A 16,131-nucleotide genomic window follows, 5' to 3' on the forward strand; every position below is an offset into this window, starting at 1 on the left:
GTCAGCTCTTGCCTCCCTCTCAAGCCCCCCGACCAGCCCATGTTCGACCCACTCGTCTCTCTCTCTCGTCCGTCTCGACATGCATAACTACCAGCTTGAGACAGGGCTACCTGTCAAAAACCGGGAAAGTTGCCGTAGAGCTTTCCCCGCCTGTGCTGTCCCTGTATGGAATGCTCTGCCACCCGCCGTCCTCAGCCAGCCACCTGACCGGAAACGGCTGCAAAGTTTCAAAGTGTCTGTCTTCCAGCACCTCCGTGCCCAGCAATGGCACTGGGCCACTGACACTTTGTAAGATGCATGCACATCTGCCCACACACTGCTGCATATTGCCATACGCCTCGTGCCCTGCTTACTCTTTTCTCTGGATCTGAATGTGCACCCCTTACGCATTATATAATTATACTTTATTTAGTTCTCTCCCCCTCTCTTGCCCCCAACCCTCCCCGCTCGCTCTCTCTCTCTCTCTCTCTCTCTCTCTCTCTCTCTCTCTCTCTCTCTCTCTCTCTCTCTCTCTCTCTCTCTCTCTCTCTCTCTCTCTCTCTCTCTCTCTCTCCTCTCTCTCTCTCTCTCTCTCTCTCTCTCTCTCTCTCTCTCTCTCTCTCTCTCTCTCTCTCTCTCTCTCTCTCTCTCTCTCTCTCTCTCTCTCTCTCTCTCTCTCTCTCTCTCTCTCTCTCTCTCTCTCTCTCTCTCTCTCTCTCTCTCTCTCTCTCTCTCTCTCTCTCTCTCTCTCTCTCTCTCTCTCTCAAAACGCTAGTTACACAAACATACTTTGCGGCGCATTTCATCCCTGTGTTCACTACGATACGTGCGTTCACGGTGAGGAAGGATGTCTTACCATCCCACCTATTGAGCCACTTGGTCTACCAATTTGAGTGCCGGAATTGTGATATCCGGTACGTTGGTAGGACCCTTCAACACCTGAGCGCACGTATCAAGCAGCATGTACCACTTCACATGCTGCCGGACGCAGCAAAAGCGAAGCGCCCGAAGCGGGGAAGACCACGCAAGAACCCGCTCCCTCTACCACCGACACAACCAGAGCAAGTCGAACACACGGTGCAGAGGAAGAGTGGTGGATCACTAAAGCCAACCGAATGTGCCTTCTCCACCGTTGCCCTTGCCGCCACCGGAGCCACCACCAGTGCCGTTGGTGGCTGGGGTTGGGGAGGAGTCGGCAACAACGACAGTACCGCCAATCACAGAAATTGATCCCATTTCTTTGACACAGTATCCGGCTGTGCGGACACCGCAGCACCCTCCGGGGCTTGATCCGTGGGTCCAGAGACCACGGAGGTCGACCGCTAATTATTCAACCGAAATATATGCTAGGAATGGCCAAGGCCCACGCGGAGCATCGAAGGAGACCGGAAGCCGAGGACAAAACGGAACACAATCTCGGGACGTAGATGAGGTAAGGACAGTGGCACGGGACAGACGTAGGAAGGAGAACATGGATGGTATCAGACGACTGACTGGTGGTGAATATGAGTTGGGTGATGATGCGGCGGATGACGAGGATACAGATGATGACGAGGCGGATGACGGCGAGGATACAGATGACGACGAGGCGGGTGATGACGAGGCCACGGATGACGACGAGGCGGATGACGATGAGACGGCTGGTGGTGATGGTGATAAAACGGACGAGGAGGAGTCAGGTGGCAGGGAAGGTGATGGAGCTGATGAGGGTGAAATTCGTAAGAAGTCAGCTGTGTACTTGCATTTGTTATCTCGTCCCGATTGTTTGAGTGTTTATGATGATTCCCACTTCTCTGTACTGTGTCGTGCCCGTTATGTCCAGCAGTTGAAGGTCCTTGAAGCTGTTTGTATTCGTACGCATAAGCCCGAATTGTGTAAGCAAAAAGAACATGTTTTAGCACTAAGGTTATTTTCGTGAGTTTGCACCCCGTGTTCATGAGTTGTTTCTGCACTGTTCATGCCCGGTTGTCACACAGACTCACACTTACTCTATATTTTAGTTCTCACTTTTTGTAATACTTACCACAAGTTACCCGTCATGTGTCACACTTCTTTGGATTTTTAACCTTTGTTTTTCCCTTGATCTCTTTAGTTCCGTATTTCCACTGATGATCGGAGCGTAAAAATCGATTTTGGAAACACACAAAACCAAACCTTGAACAAATTGTCATGTTGCGTGGTGATGTCTGCGGCATTCATACTTTTCATAGCTATTATTAAACTTTTATCTCCACGTAGATTATTTGTATATCTTATCTTACGATGGGAATTATCCGTATTACGAGACCGATCCTTTCAATGCTCTTATCTTTCCTTTTCGTTTTCCACCTCCTCTTTGGTTTCCCTTTCTTTCTCTCTAGCTCTTCTCTGGTACGCGTGTGATGACCCTGCTTACACAGTAGTGCTCGCAACCATTTGCATGATTGTATCAGTTATGTACCCTAATGCTGAAACCATGACAATAATTAGAACAGTATGATAGGTACGTTTCTAGAAGAAAGAACCATGTGTTCCGATTATGTTCTACTAGTACTACTCGTTATCACTACAGTATCAGTGTTACTGTAACAGTTATCAGTCACGGTCCTGCTGGCGCTCCTCAATGTGTTGCCTAGACTCGCCCTTACCACAGAACTGTAGACTCGTCTACATGGTAATCGATCGTCTTGTCTTTCCGTCAGTCTGCCTGTGTCTTGGTTGCAAGAGTAGATAAGATGTTTACCTACTGTTGATGGTACCAGTGACTGAGTAAGTGTTACTTTCCTTGCAGCAACGTGCCGCGCGCTCGCTCCAGCTGACCTTTGCTCACGCTCTGTTTGCTGCTGCCTGCTCGAGCCTTCTCTTCGCAGTTGCTTGCTATAGACTTCAGCTGGTACATGTATAAGTAAAAAGAGTTAGTTCGCTGGCTCGGGTAGAGTCTGGGAGTATAGTTTTAGAAACTGAGAGTCTGAGAGTTTATTAGAGATTATTTTACCGATGGAGGTTTTCTTTGGGTTCTTCTTAGACGCATGCACTGTGAGAGTTCCATTACCGCTAGTCCGCTTGAGCCGGGTTTTGCATTTGCAGTTTCCTACTTTTCCTTTGCCTTTCTACTTTTACTATTATCAAGAGTACATAACCCCGGGAGGGGTGGGGGGGGGGGGGGGGGTGTTATGTACCCTTGCTATTATATACCGGACCTTTGTGCTCCGCCACCGTGATTTCTCTGTGCGTTGGGTCTGAGGTGCTGAGTGGAATGACCAAGACTTCAAGCAAGAGGTGCACATGACATAGGGCGCGTCACTCTTTGACTTTTCGAGGAGTTTCGTTTTTCAGAAGTCAAGAGGTGGCAACTCCTCGAAACTCCACAACCTCATCCGATGGGAGAGGTGGATTACCAATAAGTTCCGAAGAGTTTGGAATACCTAGGGTAGCTACGTCACGTAGTACAGCGCGTATCGGTTATAGCGTGGTCGTGTAAAAGAATATACTGCCTACTTCAAGTACACTGTACTTCGAAGTACAAGAATGAACTCTTATGTTTTCATAATCATAACATTGGATTTCAAGTGCACATTTAATCATTGTTGTGATTTGCTTTCAAGCAATGTGCATAATCAGTAACTTGATGTTGCTGTTTTTGTTTTGTTTTTTGTTTTTTTGGTTTCCCGTTCTCGGGGCCTTCTATTTGGTACTCTTTGTAGTTGTACTTCTGTAGTGTCGAGCTATCCGAATTCAAATAAACATTAAAAAAAAAAATCACTATTCATGCTGTGCTGGCTGCTCGCTCGCTTCGCTCCTTCAGCTTGCACGCTACTAGTACAGTCATATAGCAGTTTATCACTCCCTTAGTATTGACTCACATAGATTTTTGCCATACCTAAGCAGTCAAATATTCCTGCATATTTCACTCCTTAGGGCTATATTGACTGCTTATATTTGACTGCTTAGGGGTTGCGCAGTTGAACGGTACCTAGTGCAGCATTGCCACTGCATGAGTAGGCCGTGGTGCAATGGTTGTGCAATCATAAAACCGGGATTCATGAGGTTATCGTTCTGGAATTTGAAATACGGACTGTTTGTCGTGATAAATCCAATATTGACTTCGTACTTGGTCAATAGGAAATAAAAAACCTCGTAAAAGACCTCGGCTTCGCCTCGGTCTTTTACTCGGCTTTTATTTCCTATATTGACCTCGCACTCAGTCAATATTAGATACATATAGGTCGATGCTTTGCGTCGATCGGGGGTGGTTGTTGTTCTTGTTGCTTCTCTGTTGCTTGGAACTTGGTCCTAGAGTGTAGCTTTGGTCTTCTTGTGTGGTGAGGGTGAGGAATGGGTATCTGGACTCCTGGTATATTTCCATAAAGAACCTGGAATTGTAGAATCCTGATAGTATGTCTGGCCAACTCCCCGGTCATGACATAGGCACTGAGAAGTATGCGCTTTAGGCGGAGGAGAACGACGATGCGTCGTCCTACCTGGGCGAATTCTCAAAGCGTACTGAGACTTGCAGCTCAGTAATCCTGTTTCTCGCTGTGAAAAGCACACAAGGGAAGCAGACCTCCACAAGTAGTCCTTTCCCAAAGATGCCCAAAAAATTCGCAACTTATGCTTTTCGCTAGGGAGGGCCGGAATATGCTTGCGCATATTTTCGCATATTTTGTCCTTTTGACACATGGTCGCATAAAGTAGCAAATCTAGCATTTTCTGTTACAAGGAGCAAATAATTCGCATAATTATAGGGCAGATTGCAGAAATGGCCAAGGAAACTTACCACGGCACGCTCGGTCAGGGAACACTTCCAAACTCAGCCCGGAAGGAAAAATGCTCATCCAAACACAGGGCGAAAATTTGACCCGAGAAGAGAGTGTCCGCGACTCAAGGTCGCATAAAGTAGCAAATCTAGCATATTGTACCAAATGTAGCATATTTTGCTACAAGGAGCAAAGAATTCGCATAATTATCACTGATATCAGTTCATATTTCGAGCATATTTCGAGCATATTTCGAGCATATTTTTCTGCTTTTGTGTGATTTCGAAGCATATTTTGAAGCAAGTGCCCAATATGCGAAAAGCATAATATGCGAATATTTTGAGCGTATTTGGGCCCTCCCTACTTTTCGCAACCGTGCCAAAACAAGTGAAAGTCAGTTGCTGAAATCGCATCCATATTTTCAGAAAAAGCTCAGAAGTTGCCAAAAATGATATTACGAAGTCTGAAGGAAACGTTGAACGGTGTCTGCTTGGATGACGACTACACCATAGCTCAGTGGTTAGAGCATCGCTGGCTACAAGCGAGGCCGGTCCCTGGTTCGAGTCCTGGTGGTGACAGTCAATTTTTTTCTTCAGACTTTCCCATTTGTCTCTTTCCCTCAAAACTAGTTAATAATAATAATAATAACATCTGCTGCGTTTTCATGTTCAATAGCCAAGAGACTTGAATAACGACTGATAAAGATATTTCCTTTGTAATCCCCATAACAACATCAACGTCCTTATCATTTGTACAATACCTGTCGTTGCAAATTCTTTATTATTGTTTTGATGTTGGAGTTTGGATTGAGTTTCTTTCCTTTCTTCCTCTTCCTTCCCCTATTTCCTGTCCCTTTGGTTTTTGGCTTTTTTATTTTTTTCACTTTCTTTTTGCTGTCCCACCCATGGAAATATTTCCCGGTGGGTCTGGCTTATTGCCTTCGAAAGAAGTGAATAAAGGAGACATAATAATAAGCACAGCTCGCATCTTCCCTGAACCTGTTAGACAGGAGCAGAGTCGACGCATCTGTCAACAGTGTCAAGCCAAGTTAGTCTATCTCCTGCAGCTTAGAGATCCGCTGCCTTAAGGTCGTGCCGAATCGTATCTATCCACCGCAATGGCGGACGGCCACGGTTTTTTATGTCGTTTGTGTTGATTGATAGCTCCAGTGCTTGGAACGAGGCGGATTCTGGACCCTCTCGCACCACATGGCCAAACCACAGCAGCCTGCGTCGCCGGCATGTGGCACTAACTGGAGATTGTTTTGTTTCTGTGTATAAGTTGTTATTGGTGATGCGTTGCGGGTAGACAATCTGCAGCAGTACGCGTAGCTTCCTCCGTTGCCATTTGTCCAGTTTGTCGTTCAGCAATTTGGACAGGCGTGGCGTGGTTCCTCTCGGCATTATCATCTTGAGAGCTAGGTGGAGGCTCTTTGGGCACGTCCTCCGGCTCCCGGCTGACTCCCCACCATCACTGGCCATGGGAGTGTACTTCGCAGAGCCTCGTCCAGCGGGCTGGAGGGGACGACCAAGACACACACTATCAACGCTACTACAAGATGATGCCAAGCGGATTGGACTTTCCTTGTCAAGCAAAGTCGATCTGGAGGCGTTCCGTGCCCTTGCTGCTGACCGAAGCGGTTGGGTGGGCATCTGTGCCCGAGTGGTGTCGGCACCCTAGTTTTTGTCTTCTTTTCGCATATTTCTTCTTTTTCCTGAAACTGTTGTGGTCTTTGTATCTATTCGAAGAAGTGGCTTATGCGAACACTTTTGGCTGGTTTGGATGCTTTGCGTGCCCATTAATGCAGATGCAGGCCATGCTGATGTCTACGCGAACAAGCACATAATAATAATAATTTGGACAAGAGTCCACAATCCGCAATTGTATAGAAGCAAGGATCGGCATTATGAGGCAGTTAAACATACACAGTGGGGATTGAAAGGAATGCCGTCTCCAAGAAATCGAACCGAACGCCCTGTTTGCTTTTGGGATTCTCATGTCCACGTCTTCTGCAGAGCCCAATAGAGAACCCAGGAGTTTGATTGATCTCCATTCGTTGCTGTTTCTTGTAACATCAACATTATTCAGTTTTCTGTGTGTTGAGCATGAGGTTGTCTTCGTTTAATATAGGTTCACACTCAACAACAAGAGCCTTCGCCTCATCGTCATTTCGGTTATGCAGAGTAGTATCGTCAGCGTACTGCGTTGTTGGAGCAGGCATTGATGAGCGAATTGTGCATCTTTCCCTGATCTTGCGCATTGTGCCTTCTGCATAAATGTATGTTATGAACATAATAGGGGACATCGGGTCTCCCTGGACCACTCCGATGTTAGTTGGGAATGGGGGACTCAGGGAGCCACTCAGCTTGATACTGGCTGTCGTGTTGGAAAGACTTTTAAACGTAGAGACTTGATGGTTGTTGTGCTGATATCATGCCAATATCGCAACTCAAAATGAGCGAGTTCTTATGCATGTAAATGATGCCAAAAACAACCAAAAATGGAGCGGAAATTGACAACGCTGTGTTGTAGCACAACTGCCTGAGAGAGCGGGAAAATGAACAGACTTGGAATGAATCACACTACTGTAGTAGATCATTGTCCTTTTTGCTGAACCTTCGCACTAGCCCTTTCGCAAAGACGCCAACATATTTCGCAACTTAAGCTTTTCGCAACCATGCCAAAACAAGTGAAAGTTGCTGAAATCGCATCCATATTTTCAGAAAAAAAACTCAATAGCTGCTAATATCGCAACTCAAAATGAGCGAGCTCTTGTACATAATGATGCCAAAAAAACAATAAAGGAGCGGAACTTGATGATGGAAAACATTGGCAGAGCACAACTGATTGAGTAAAGTTAATCATACTTTGAAGTACATATGAATGCATACATGTACATGTATGTTCACAGCGTGAAACATGTTTAGGAAATGAACAGACTTGGGATGAGTCCTTGTCCATTATGTTGAGCCTTTGCACAGCATTCATGACATGGCGGCATGCTCAGTGCTGCCACATGAGAAGTACACCTGCCATGATGATTTTATGCAATGTTTCAGCGCTTCTTGTTGAAGCGGAGCATCACGGACACTTCAATGGTCTCCTCCAAGGTGCTTCTCTGCAAACAGTTGCGGAAAAGTTGCGAAGTACTTTGTGAAAATGAACAAAGTTGCTAAAGTTGCGATTTCTTCCAAAACAACAAAAAGTTGCGAAAAAAGTGGCGAGCATCTTTGGGAAAGGGCTATCCACAAGCCCTAACTAACTAGGCTGCGGCTTCTGAGCACTCGCATTTGAGCCTTACTCTGAGAAACATCTTGGTCCTGCCCTGAGTCTGTAGCAAAGATACTAGTATAATTATGTAATCTCATTCATGAGAAGCGCACGGAGCTTATAGTTATACTACTAGTAGTACTATTTTGCCAAGGTAAACTTAATCTCAACAATGAATGACTACCCGCAATACTGTTTTCAACTCTCCCTACATGGATAATTAGGGGAAATATTTGATGCACCGACTATTCTGCCACAACCCTGCATCAAAGTTGGAATGGACAGCAGCCAGTAGAGAAGCAATCATATAGTGGCTAAGAAGTGGTGGAGCTCGTCAGAGATAAGGACTAACTTAAAGGGGAAGTTAAGGCAAAAATTAAAATTTCACCAGTTGTAGTCTTCGGGGTGCTGAGTCGAATGGTCTTGGTCCGAGGAAGCTGAGACGCTCCCTTCCTACTTGAATCCCAATCGAACTCGCGCACTTCCACCGAAACTGGGTGACTGCGCCCTACGAGATGGGGATTTGTATGCAAAATGTCACTAAAAGCGCCATTTCGTTCTTATAAAAGCACGGATGACCGCGATTGGCCCATATGTTGTAGTCTTTGGGACGCTGAGTCGACTGGTTTTGGTCCGAAAAGGCTGCGATGCGGCGTTCCTCCTTTATTCCCAATCGAACATGGTTGAAGAAGCGGTCACGTGCTCCTGCGTACACCAGTCACCTGGTCACCGTGCCTGCAGGGTACAACTTACTAGCCTGTTTGACCTTTTTTGGGTGCAGTCCTGTCACTCGAGTTGAACCCGAGTTGAACCTTGGTGTGAAAGTTGTCACCTGCTGGCGTGGTGACCAGGTGATTTGGGCACCCAGGACCACGTGACCGCTTCTTCAGCCATGTTCGATTGGGAATAAAGGAGGAACGCTGCATCGCAGCCTTTTCGGACCAAAACCAGCCGACTCAGCGTCCCAAAGACTACAACATATGGGCCAATCGCGGTCATCCGTGCTTTTATAAGAACGAAATGGCGCTTTTAGTGACATTTTGCATACAAATCCCCATCTCGTAGGGCGCAGTCACCCAGTTTCGGTGGAAGTGCGCGAGTTCGATTGGGATTCAAGTAGGAAGGGAGCGTCTCAGCTTCCTCGGACCAAGACCATTCGACTCAGCACCCCGAAGACTACAACTGGTGAAATTTTAATTTTTGCCTTAACTTACTTCCCCTTTAAGTGGCAGCTTCAGTGGCAGATCGACGATGTGCAATTTTTTTCCTAGAAGTTTGACAATGTGCAGACTTTCTTCCATTTTGTCCCAAACCAAGAGCAATAGCCCTTGCTGAAGCAGTATAATCAGCATTATAAGGTGGTCTTTGGAGCATTATGGTTAGCATTATATGAACATTATCCGCTGGACCCTAGTGCAGAGCACGTCCCGTCCAACATCTACATGTCCGACGGTTTCTCCGTCCCCCTCCAAGAACACCCCAAAAACCCGCATATCGCGCATACATGTACATTCACTGTGTATGCATGATATTCATGAGGTCCAGGAAACCCACTTTTACATTGCTCTGCATACAATTGCGTACATGGCCTCCGACGATTGCATACCAACTAACTTTGTGGCCTGATGATAACTCCGGTTTGGGACAAGATACATGTATTATACCCATGACATTTTCCGTGTGTGTTCTGCAGAGGTTTCTCTTTCCAGTCGTGTGATTTGTTGGCCCTAATTCAAATTTTAGAATTTTGGACTAAAGTCGCTACTACATGTACTAGTAGTACAGTAGTACTCGTAGCAGTTGAAGAGTGTTAGGTTTCTATCATTTTAGAGTTTTTCAGTGGAATTGTCATGGCGCCATGATGATGATGCCGTCCGATCAGATCGACCATCTCCACGTACAGTAGGTATCGGTTATAGCGTGGGTGTTTGAAAAACGACTTTCTATTCTTATTTCCGATATTTCTTACACCCCATAAATCAAGTGTGGCATATCATAATGCATGTGCACAGGGGCAGGAAGATCATTGTACATGCAACGCAGTACTTCCGTGCATGTGGCTGGTCATAGTCCCATGGCCTAGGCTTACCATGTGGCTATGCTCCGTAATACATGAGTTACATGACCACACGAGTTGAATCTGCAGCACTGCGACGCAACGAGAGTCAGATCAGAACGGAATTGGACAGATGTTATTACTACAGGCGATACACTTTGCACTAATCTGGCATGTTTCGCTACACAAAGTCCATTCTCAGGACCGATATATTCTACTATGGGATAAAATTGCTTGTAAGATTAATACAGTAACAGTGGAAATGAATACAAGGAACAAAAATACTGATCGATATTGGAAAGAGGAAACATTGATAATGTTTCCCAACGCTATTCATAGACGAGACACATCGACGCCACGGCAAACACTTGACAAAGATACATGTAGGAGCAGACGGAATACAATACAGATAGAAACACACGGACACGACACGTACGTCCATAATGTCTCCTTGCGCAGTGATGCGCAAACCCTGGTAAACAAGAACTCTACTGTTTCCGAATAGAAAGACGACGCTGAAGACGATAAGCAACGTTTCAAACGCGAGCAAACAACAGTTCTTTGTGAAAGTACACTTTCAGCCCTCACCAACGCTGTACAAAGCGTCACCATGGTCACTGGCCCGTTTGTCAACGGTCGCGCTAATCGACCAATCAGCGTACAGCTAATGTACCAAAATTCTTAAACTTACCGAATTCCTTGGTTCATACGGTGTAGTTTCCAAAGATTTTTCATGGACCAACGTCTTATTTCGATAGATACCAACAGATCGTCCGCTTCGAATTTTTCGATTTGATTGCCGTTTGGCCGAAAATTACCTCCAAAATCGACCTCCACTCGTTTCACTTCAAGGCTTTCAGGCCAGGTGGACGGCATCGCAATTCGGAAGCGGAGAAAGGATAGCCAGTGAAAAAAGAAAAACAACGACGTATTGGTTGTCAAAATCGACCAAGAAATGAATTCAATAGACCCGTTTCCGTGCTGCGCCCTCGCGGCCCGGGCGAGTGCGAAAGGGATTCTTTCTCGACAAAACAAACAACAACTACGCGCAGTGCATGCAGTAGCTTTTTGCAGTGCTGTACATACAGTGTACCTTAGGAATATCCTGTTCCTTTCCAAGGCATGATTGTCGCTAGTGGGAGAACTCAGCCACCTGAAGCTTTCATAAAGGAAGAAGTAGTAGGTGAATGAGTTCGCCAGAAAATGGAACGCCAAGAAAATAGATACTGTTGCTTTCGGGCGCTCATGAGACGACGGCAAGATAAGACTGAAACGATCGACACTCTATCTCGACGCAAAGGAAACTCTTCTAGGAGAAGCTCGACGCGCTGTAGAGTTTGCAGTATTCTGCTGGAAGAAGACAAGAGAACTAAACTCAGACTACAGCGTGGAGCTGAAGCACAAGCGAAGCAAACGCTGAAGAGTGAAGCAAAAGCTGAGCGAGTTCGAAGAAATGGGTAAACACAGGGAAATGAGTGGGCGACATGATCTTTACTACTACTAGTACTACTGTATAGCTCGAAGCTCGCGCTAAGGCGCCGGTCACACATGCATGGCGCTTTTGCGACACAACCAAAGCTGCACCACAAAAGTAACGTTGGGATATCCCCGGATCACCATGGATACTGCGCCTGGCGCCACTGGCGCCACGGCGGCAATCTCAAAAGCGCCGCGAAATTGGTGGCGAAACACAAAAGCGGTAGTGCAACTTTTGCGGCGTTGTCGTTGTTGGATCTCTTGGATCTTGGAAAAATTAGTTTTTCATCTCTCGTCATGAAGTGGACTGCTGACCAAGAGCAACTGCTCCTCTCCCTCTATTTCGAGGTCAACCATCCGACATGGGACTCGACTCAGGCGTCCACCGATGCTCAAGGAGCTTCCGCAAGATTCAAACGAAGAGAAATTGAACAACATGAATATTGAGGCAATCTCCATAGCTCTCCGCGGTCGCTGGTCACGACGTAGTCGGCGATTCTGGGCGTTTCTGCGATCCATACCAGCGCAGGAAAGGAATTTTGAGGCTACAGTCTTTTTCAGAGAAAAGTTTTACGACACCTGTGGAGACCCGTGCATGAAGCTGCGTGCGTACCAAAGCCTTTGCATGTGTGTGACCACCGGCAGAAAAGAGCCGCAAAAGCCTGTCCCCGGGGAAAATTGCGGAAAATTGCGGAAAAAAATCGCAAAAAACGCGGGAAAAAACGCGGCATAACTATAAAGTATGGCATAATTTGCGGTGAATTTGCGGTGAATTTGCGGTAAATATGCGGTAAATATGCGGTGAATAATATTGATGTGCGGCAATTATCAGTGAGTATGTAGTGAAATCAATCAGTTACAAGTCTCTGGCATGGTGTAAGCACTCGTCATATTTGAGTAAAAAGCCGCCACGATGAGACGTTGCTGACCGAACAGTGCACTGTGTGTACGTGTAGTACAGTGCGCGCGCGTACAGTGCAACAAAAAAGTTCAAAAAACGCGGGAAAATCGCGGAAAACGCGGTCTTTTAAAAAATCACAAAAAACGCGGAAAAAAACGCGGCCGCGGAATCGCAATTTTCCCCGGGGACAGAAAAGCGCCCACAGTCTGCCAGCGTGTTGGAGGCAGCCGCAAAAGCGGTGTCGCCGCCTGCATGTGTGACCGGCGCCTAAGACACGCGGGGGGGGGCGGTGCGCCTACGGGTAGCGCGGCCAGCCACCATGTTTTCAAAATGGAGGTCGACGCATTTGAAATGCGAAAGGACTAAACGTCTATTACTACCAGGGAGTCGTATTATTTTTACGACTCCCTGATTACTACTATTAGTATTAGTCCCTTTACTATTTATATTATTACTGGCTTTAGTTTAGTCCTTCGCTTTTGAAATCCGTGTAGACGATGGTGAGGGCTGACTTTGCTGGAAGTGTACGTGATCTACAACTCGCAAAAATGTACGCACTATGACGTATGCGGGATCTACCGAAAGCTGAACGTCACTGTTATTAGACATCCTCTAAGCAAACAACGGTAACGCTATTTTTTACGGTACTCGTACCTTGATCACCCAAATAGCGTTGAAGCTGCAGCGTATAAACGTTATGGGGGCTGATTTATCGTTTTGACCAACGGTACGTGTTTTGGCCAAAATATTAGATATCCTTAGCTAAAAAAACGCTAACGTAAACGCAAACCTTTTCCGTACTTCGGATCGTTCAAGCTGACTTTTCCCTTAGCACAAAGTACGTTATAGTTGAGACGAAGTAGTCGTGACAACCATGGCGATATGAATTTTCGTGGAAACAGATGCGGAAAATTCAAAATTTTGAACCAGGGATTAGTTTGCTGTCGTTCCGAAAGAATACCTTGGCGAGGTCTTTTACTCTGGAATAGCAAAAGCACGGCGAAAATGAGTTTTCGCTGTTCCCAGGTCCTTGGAAAACCTTTCCTAAACGCAGCACCGAAGACTGTAAGGGTTCTCCAGCTCCAGCACGTCTGGGAGAGGCCGATGAATTTCTTCCTCAGGAGTGCCGTGGAACTGGTCCTTTGTTTCCCAGATGGGATAGAGGGGAAAGGCACGAAGCAGAGGACGCAGAAATTGTCAACTGAAAGGCAAAACTCGCCAAAAAAGCTAAATGTCACAAGAGGAAGCAATCTCGACTCTCGATCTCATCTCGATCTGCACGACGTGCTTTTTATCTCCCGCCAGTTACAAAACAATGCGAGTTTTTGCATTTTTTGCAGAATTTCCATAACGAACGTCGGCCCGTTATTTTGAGCTCTGTAACGTTTTTCCGTTATCCGATAACGTCTTTTGTCACGGCTGGGAGTGAGTACCGTAAAGGTTAGCGTTATCGTACTTTTGCTAAGGATGTCTATTGCATAGTCCGTACGCAATTCACCTTGTATCGCGTATATGGTGACAAAAATGGTTGTACCGCGCGAAATCAAAGCTACTCTCGTGGCAACAGCGTACTAAAAATAGCGTGCATCTTGCTAAAGGTCGAACCCAAATCACGGTATTTTCCCCCTTACGATAATACCGTTACAACATAACGTTTTTTGCTAAGGGTAGCAACACGATGCGCCCAAGTATCAGTATCAGCCCGTACAACGAAGCATAGCGCGTACCTATACTATCAAGATCGCAATGCAAGAGTACTCTTGATAATAGTTGTACTTGTAGTAGTACTACTAAGTACTAGTACCATGAGTACTGCTCAATGAAATCCAGTCACGTCACTCAAGTACACGCCGGGCGTTGCGCAGCCCTAGACCTGCGAACACTGACTCTGTGCTGCGAAATGGTGCAAGGTGCAAACCTGAGTGACCATGGTGACGTGGCTGGATTTCATTGAGCTGGACTGTCTGTACTGTATACATGTAGTACATGTACCTGTGCAGTTTTTCGCATGCGTCCGGGAAGTTGAACACGCGTCTTTTTCTCCCATTGTGTTCAGCGCTTCCGGCGGCTACGGCAAGTCCGCCTCCGCTTTTTTCAAGCGTGTCGCCTCTATGCTCGCCGACAAGAGAAAGGAGCCCTTCTCCTCACTTCTTGCCTTTATTAGGTCAAGGGTTTCCTTTTCTCTTGTTCGTGCCTCCAATGCCAGCCTCCGTGGTCACCGCAGGCCACGGTCTCAAGATGCCCGCCAGAGAGTCATTGACTCTGATGCTTCTGTGGTCCTTGCTGCTGCAGAGTGCTTTCGGTAACTATCCGTGGTGTGTTTGGCTACTGTTCTGCTTCAGTACCCCCCCCCCCCACTTTTTCATGATTTTGCATGTTATCGTTTTCTCGGATTCCGGTTTTCCACTCTGTTATGTTCGAATCCAAAGTCTGTTTAGTCTGTACACGATTTGTACGCAACTTCTCATTGTTTTTTTTTTGTTTTTTTGTTTTTTTACCAGGCGTGGGCCATCCCCTGATCATAGGTGCCAAAGACTACATTTCAGATCATGCAAAAAAAAAAAAAAAAAAAAAAAAAGTTGTTCGCATGCACTTGACTGGTACATGGTGCCACGCAAGTACCATTATAGCAATAAAAACTGCTTAATGGCAGTTTTCTAAAAAAAGTTATTGTGTTCTAGTCCATGGACCCCGTCTAAAAAGTAAGAAATTAACGAAATGTGATAGCTGAAAATTAAAATTTCACACAAAACCTCACAATAATCACAACACTTGAAATGCTGCTTTCAACCAGGGAGTAGTACAATACTACTCCCTGCTTTCAACACTAAACTTGTACTGCACCAACAATTGGCAACATGCATGCATAGGAAAGAGGATCGCGAGGGGAAAAGGTCTTCTGCATGTAGCTTTTCATTCTGTGTGTGATTATTGTGAGGTTTTGTGTGAAATTTTAATTTTCAGCTATCACATTTCGTTAATTTCTTACTTTTTAGACGGGGTCCATGGACTAGAACACAATAACTTTTTTTAGAAAACTGCCATTAAGCAGTTTTTATTGCTATAATTTCTTTTGTTTTTTCTGTCACCAATCAATGGAATGCCCTATATCAATATGTAAATGATGGCCTTCACATCATATCAATACCATATTATACGCATTGATGTGCAAGCCTTTTCTTGCAGAAAATGGCACTAGCATAATGCATGTTCTTCTGCGGGGAAACATGTGAGCAGTGGTGGTGATACTTTTTTATACGGAGGTCATTCTGTGCATGTTGCTGTTGCAGAATTTCATGACTCTGTAATAAAATTGTCTTGCCTTTCAGATATTTCAGATTACTCCACCCTCAATCAGATTTATTTGAGAAATGTAGCCATGCGGCAGGTGCGTGTCGCAGATGTTTTTGTTGATTCTGTGTTTATAATGGTTTATAGTCATGGGTTATCGTGATAAGGTCATCCAGCATCATATTGAAACTGAAATCGTAATCCTGTTGATGTCGAAACAACTTTTGGAAGTAGTTCAATGACTTCAAACTGTTAGTCCACGATTGTCTAAAACAACACAGCAGGAACAATAAACATGTATTAAAATGTAAACGAATACATTGCCGAGTCCAAAACCTCGTTTCAACAACTACACTGATCCTGAGGAGAAAAGGGGCAAGGCTATGGTTGGAGGTACTGAGAGATAAACAAGGCACTCCGCA

Source organism: Sycon ciliatum, chromosome 4 (genome assembly GCF_964019385.1).
Source record: "Sycon ciliatum chromosome 4, ocSycCili1.1, whole genome shotgun sequence".
NCBI classification, from domain to species: Eukaryota; Metazoa; Porifera; class Calcarea; order Leucosolenida; family Sycettidae; genus Sycon; species Sycon ciliatum.